We start from the raw sequence: 7,245 nt of genomic DNA on the forward strand, positions 1-7,245 counted from the left end.
CTCTCATCGATGTTTCTAGCTCTCTCTCCCTCTCCCTTCCTCTCTGTAAAAAATCAATAAAATATATATATATATAAATTCTCTGGGTTTCCTTCTGTTCTCTCCCCCGCCCCCCTTATTTTCTTGAGGTAGATGCTCTGCTTTCTTTTTAACATTTCAGTCTTTATGTAAGTGTATTTGAAGTTAAAAGTTTTTGCTCAGCTTGAGTGGCTTAGTGGGTTGAGCATCATCCTGTACATGGAAAGGTTGCCTGTTTGATTCTAGGTCAGGGCACATGTATGGAAGGCAACCAATTGATGTTTCTCTCTCTCCCTCTCTCTCTAAGCATGTTCTCAGGTGAGGATTAAAAAAAAAAGTTTTCATCTAAATACTGAGTTAGCTATGTCCTACAATTTTTTATGCTATTCCAATTGTCATTTTTTCAAAGTATTTCTTAATTGCCTTTATTGTTTTAATTCTACCCAAGGGTAATTTAGTGATATGTCATTTAGTTTATTTAGAATTTTAGGCTACTTTTTTGTTACTTTTATTTCATTTCTGCCAAAGAATAACATCTATATGATATTGAACATTTTGGACTTGTTGAGGCTTATTTCCAATCATATGTGGTCTATTTTTGTAAATCCTTATTTTTCTTTAAATAGGTCCTATCTTTTGATATGGGTATGGGTATATATGTATACATGTATGTATAATAGCTTGAGCTTTTTATTTTACTTAACTCTTCGAATCTATGCTGACTCTATTTAATTGGGCTATTCAGTTGCTTACTAGTGAACATTAAAATCTTCAGTCACAATTGTTCATTCATTTATCTGTCAGTTGTTGATTGACATACTTTGAGACAGCTAAAGTATATGTACTTTTGATAATTATGTCCTGTCGTTCTATTGTTTATTTTTCTCTTTGTTTCATTGATACATTTTGGTCATAAATTATTCTTAACCCAATAAAATTGCTTTCTTAACTTTCTTTTGGCTCACATTTGCCTGATATAGCCCATTCTTTTACTTCCAAACTGCCCGTGCCTTCTTGTTTTAAGAGTATCTTATATATACAACATTTTGGTGGGTTTATTTTTATTATTCAAAAAAGAGGGTCTCTGTCCTTTTATTGATAAATTTACCCTAGTTACATTTATTTTAATTATTGTTGTGTTAGAATTGACATATTACTTTATTCCATATTTTCCATTTCCTGTATCTTCTTTTCCCTTTTGTGTCTTTTACTTCTTTGCATTGGAAAGTCTGAATTTTCTCCAATTGTTTTTAAAATACCTTTATCCTCCTTTTGATATTATGGTGGTTGCCTTTTACTAAAAACACTAGAAACCTCCAGTTGAGTTCATAGACATTTTAGAACTGAGACAAGCCTTTCCTACTGTGTCTTATCTAAATTCCTATCCACAGAGCCCAAGAATATAATAAATGGTTATTTTAAGTTACTACATTTTTGGATATTAAGAGACAGGGCTTTCTGGGTAAAAAAATAATATAGTTTCTCCTCCTTAGCCAAAGATATTATCTTTTGAGAAGTGCCTGTTTACATAAGATAACATGTCAAGTTATCTTTTTCTTATGGGTTGGAAGGAATGCCATATATATATATATATATATATATATATATGTATATAGGTTTTTCTAAGTTCGTGACTTGGTTTTTCCTTCTTTATGGAATCTTTGGGTGAATATAGTTCACGATTTCAGTGGAGTCCAATTCTTTCATTTACCCTTCTATAGTTAGTGCTGCTTATGTTTGTTTTAAGATACCCCGACCTACTCCCAGGTTGTGAAACATGTTTTCTTATTTTTTAGAAGCTTTTATTGCTTTAGTTTTCACATTTAGATCTGCAAACCATCTGGATTTGATTTTTCTGTATGGTGTGAAGTAGGGGCCAAATTTCTCCTTTTTCATCTGTATGTTGACATCCTTTAGTGATAACGGAGATTGTGTTCTTCCAAAATGGCAGCATCATAAAAGACAAAATATGTTCCCTCTAGCAGGAGACTAAAGAGGTATGATTTATGAGGAGGAGGTGTGTCGTTGACAAGAAGCTCCTCTCAGGATTTGGGGTGACCCCTGAAAGACCAGTGAGTCATCCTTGAATGCGTACTCAATGCAGTGCGTAGGTCCTGAACTGGAAGACACATATGCTATGACGATCGTTATTGGGAAAAGTGACAAAATTGGAATATGGATGGCATGTTAGATAAAAGTATTGTACCAGTGCTAAATTTCCTGAAGTTGGTCACTACTGAGGACTAATATTTCAAATTCATAGGAAATATACACATATTTAAGGGTAAAGAAAAATTTACTCTCAAATGTTTCTTTAAAATATACGTACACTTAACATCCATATATAACATACACACATATACATATATAAACACATGGGATTGCAGTAAAGAGCAAATGGTATGTGACCCTAACATAGCAGCAGGCTCATGGTAAGACCTCAGTCAAGAGAACCACTGCTAGAATTGTTATTTTATCTCTTCAGTGACTGGTGCCCATCAAGTACTGGATTCTGCTTAGACAGTGCCTGAAAAAAAATACCTTTTCTATATCTATATATACATATCTATGTATATCTATATCTATCTATCTATATATCTATCTATCTATCTATAAAAGGCTAAGTGTCTGTCTGACCAGTAGCCATGATGCACACTGGCCATCCTATCCAATAAAGAGGGAATATGCTAATTGACCACCACACCCTCACAAAGATAGCGGCACCCACAGCCAATAAGGAGGGAATATGCTAATTGACTGCCACGCCCTCAAAGGTGGCCCAGTCACCTCAGCCCCACCGGGGTGGCAGGCGTGCGGCAGGGCCAGGCCCGCCCCCAGGCGGATCTGGCCACTCCGCACACCTGCTTCTGGAATCCCCCAGTCCCCTCAACCGCCAGCTGCCCAGAGCCAGCCCAAGGTGCAGGCAAGCCTCAGATGGTGGCTGCCCAGCCACCCAGGGCCAACCGAGGCTCAGGTAACCAGGGCCGGCCGAGGCTTGCGCTGCCGGCAGTGACAGCAGCAGAGCTGTGATGGGGGCATTGCCTTCCCCTGATTGCTGGGTGGCCTCCCGCCCCTGAGGGCTCTGAATTGTGAGAGGGGTAGGCCGGGCTGAGGGACCCCCCTTCAAGTGCATGAATTTTCATGCACTGGGCCTCTAGTCTATATAAATAAAAGCCTAAGTGACTGTTACAACCAGACAACTGAATGACAGCTATGACGTGCACTGACCACCAGGGGGCAGACACTCAACGCAGGAGCTGCTCCCTGGTGGTCACTGTGCTCCCACAGTCAACCTCCTGTGGCCAGCCAACCTCCCATAGTCCCTTCCCCGGCTGGTCAACCTCCTGTGGTCCCTCTTCCCGGCCTGGCTGCCCTGATCAGCCCCAGTCAGGATTGGGCGAGATGGCCCCGATTGGCCCTGATTGCCAGCCAGACTGAGGGACCCCACCCGTGCATGAATTCATGCATCAGGCCTCTAGTTTAAAAATAAACGGCACCACAGACCTGGCGCTGACAAGCCAACACTCGGCTTCCCCCAAGTGGGACACAGGCCCCACCACCACCCCGGAATGACACCCCACCAAATTGCAGCCAATGCTGCCAAGACCCCCATAGCGCAAAATGCGGCCCACAGCCCAGCCCAGCCCAGAAATGGTCGCTGTGGGTGCTGGGTAGTGACATCACGTAGCAACACCCGGCTTCCTCTCCCTAGCGACTAGCTTCCTTGGAGTTTCTTCAGCCCAGGAACACGACTTGCTTTATAGCCAGGTGCAAACATTTCACACTGTAACCAAATGTCTGTGAAGCGTTTTCCCGTGCCTCATCTCATTTGATCCTCACAGAAGTCCTGGAGTAGGTAGATAGGAGACTCGGTGGTATCCTATTTTCTTTTCGTTAGCCAGAAAACGGAGATTTAGAAAGCTTAGAAACTTGATCCGACTGAAGTCAGAAATGGTGGAACTTGAAAATGACGTCAGATTTTCTCACTGTGCAGAACATAGTCAGACACTGCTACAGTTAAATATTTTACCCTTTATTCTCCCTGCGTGATTTACAACAATAATCTGCTTCATGTTGATATTTACTGCTGTGTTGTTGACAATTACCTGAAAGAGAAGTTGGGGTGCTTCACTGAGCTGGAAAAAGTTTAGCTACATCAGAAAGCAGGTCTAATTAAGCAAGTTTGTTCTATATCTATAAAAGGCTAAGTTGATTCGTGCATGCGTGATACATATAAAGCTCTCTCTGGTGCCAATTGCATGCATGTGTTTCGTCATTGTCGATCATGAATTTGATTGACACGTCTTTATAGAGAAAGGGCGAATAGCAATATTAAAATATTTCTTCTAATTAATTTCCTTTCAATGTGCACGAATCCATGCACCGGGACACTAGTGTGTGTGTGTGTGTGTGTGTGTGTGTGTGTGTGTATGTTTGTGTGTGTGTGTGTGTATTTCAGAGAGGAAGAGAGAGGGAGAGAGAGATGGAAACATCAATGATGATAGAAAATCATGGATCAGTTGCCACCTGCACGCCCCCTACTGGGGATTGAGCCTGCAACCCGGGTATGTGCCCTGACTGGGAATCAAACCATGACCACCTGGTTCATAGGTCGATGCTCAACCACTGAGCCACACCAGCCAGGCCCAAATATCTTTTTTAAAAATCATCAACCTCTTAGCCTCTTAAGATAGAAAAATAATTTTTTAGAAAGAAAATACCATTTTTCAAAAGCACTTTTTAAAAGGTAATTTTTAAAAATTGATTTTTAGAGAGGAAAGCAGGAGAGGGAGAGAGAGAAACAGGCTCTGTTGCCTCCAGTATGTGCCTTGACCACACCCCAACCTGGGATCAAACCACAACCTGACCAGGACTTGAACCCATGACCCTTCGGTGCATGGAACGATACTCAGCCAACTGAGCCACATGGGTCAGGGCTCATAAGCCCTTTTTTTTGAGTCAGATGTTCTTTCTTTTATTGTGTGTTTCCTGAAGCACTGGTCTGTGTCCACCAGCACCTAGCAGCCTTCAGGTGAGTGGGACCTGCTCCCTGCTTAGTAGGAGGCCCAGTTCAGTTGTCCCCTGTGGGACAGTCATTGCTGCATCTGGGCCTCATTTGAGAATGACTTAGTCTTTCAGGGTTCACCCCAAATCCTGGGAGGAGCTTCTGGCCACAGCTCTCTAGGCCTAGCCACCTCGTCTGAAATCTCTCCATTACAGAGGTCTTGTTCTGGGCTCCTCTGTTCCAGACCTGCCACCCACGGAAGCTGGGCCTGGGAGTGTGGCTCAGGGTCCCCTAACTTCCTCAGCTTGTGTGGATAAGGCAGCACCTTCTGAAATCGGGGTCCTAGGAAGCCAGGGTGCGGGTCTTGCCTAGCATGGGACAGGTCACGTCAAGCCAGAGCCTGCCGTGATCAGGATTGCCAAGGGAGGAGTCTTGGCTGGCCTTTGCTGACCTCTGGCCAGGTGTTTAAGCGAGGAATCATGTGCCGTGTTGGCCAAGAAGGATGCCAACCAGTACAGGTGGCCAGTGTCGGGGTGGGTGGCACGGGCAGGTTGGGCTAAGTCTTGAGCTTCAGAGGCTGGACCTGAGTTGGCCGTCGGTGGTCCTGCAACCTGCCTCTTGGCTGTCGGGGTCAGGAGAAACACCGGAGTCCCTTTCCTGTGACCATGCGGGCCAGCATTGCGGGGGCCACTGGTTCTGCGTGTAGACTCAGCCTCTGGCCGTTCCTAGATTCCTAGGTGGAGCAGGTCTGTGCTGCCTCGGGGCCGCCCTCCTCCTGGACAGACAGTAACACAGCCCAGAGAGGCCACCAGTTTGTTCCACTTGGGCTGGCTCGCACCATTTATCTTCCTCTCACTTCCCCCTTGCCAGTTCCTGCTGCTCTGGTTCACAGTGCTGAGCCCTGGGGCTGCCCCCAGTGAGGCCCGCAGCTGGCGTTTCCCGAGCCCTCGCTGGGTGCCAGCTCTGGTGTTCTCAGTGTATTGACCTAGTTGATCCCCACAAGAGCTGTATGCTAGAGGTGTTATTAGCAGGTAGGATAGTATAGCAGTCAAGAGCATGGACTCTGGGTTCGAATCCAGACCTTAGCTCAGTCATATTGAGCAGCGTTAGGTAAACTCCCTGTGCCTCAGCTGAGAAATGGAGGGCCTAGCACCGGAATCTCTAGGCTGTGTGAAGATAGGTGAGGAAATACGTGGAGAGAGCAGAGAGCAGAGCCTAGACGGTGCTGTAAATGCTGATGACTGTTGCTATTCCCACCTGGCAGACTGGGAAGTTGTGGCACAGAGCGGCTAGAAGACCCATCTAAGTCACACTACTGAGAATTTGAGCCTAGATACCTAAGTTAAAGCTCTTACACAGAGCTCACCTGCCTCCATCTTCATTCATTCTTTCCCTGCCTTGTCCTGTGTCAGAGAAGAGGTAATGGGCTGGATCCTGAGGAATCCCCCAGGGCTGATTCTGGGGCCCAGAGGGTCCATGGCGGTGTTGCGTCCAGGTGTGGAAAGGTGATATGATTGCACCCTTTGGTCCAGGTGTGGCCTGTGAATTCACACGTTGTCAGTAGCCTGAAAAAGCCCCCAAAACATCCATCCATCCATTGTAAGATAGCAGACACAAGAGCATGCTTGCATCCTGGTAGAAAAAGCCTAGAAGGCAGGGAAGATTTGTGATGGAGGAGACAGAGGGCAGGATTGCCTGTGTGAGGTCCTTGAGTGGGGGAGATAAAGCACAACCCATCATAGGTGGACGGGTGACCTCAGGGAAGGTGGGACGTGAGCCCAGCTGTAGGCCGTGGGCAGATGGCTACTTACTAGTATATGTTGGCAGATGAAAAAGGAAGTAAGGTGACCAGCTGAGAGGGATTGGGGCAGGAGGTGTTGGAGGTGTGATGAGAAGTGATGATATGAAGTATTTACTTAGGGCAGTGGGAGAAGGAAAGGGCCCAAGTATAGAGCGAGTGCTCCCCAGAACTAAGGACTCCCTTGGGCAGGTGAGGGCCCTGGCTTGGCTAACCACTGGGTGTCTCACCAGACACACTCCTGGGTTTTCCTTTAACCCTTCCCACAACCTTCTGCCTGGTCTCTTCATAAAGGCACCGTCCTTTGCAGCATTGAGAGGACTCATAGGAATACTCTACGTAACCCTCACTACCAGCCTCTACAAAATTTGAGTCTCAGGGAGGTAACGTGGCTTACCCAAGGTCAGCTATCCTGGGCTGAGGA

This window comes from Eptesicus fuscus, chromosome 5 (genome assembly GCF_027574615.1).
Source record: "Eptesicus fuscus isolate TK198812 chromosome 5, DD_ASM_mEF_20220401, whole genome shotgun sequence".
NCBI lineage: Eukaryota > Metazoa > Chordata > Mammalia > Chiroptera > Vespertilionidae > Eptesicus > Eptesicus fuscus.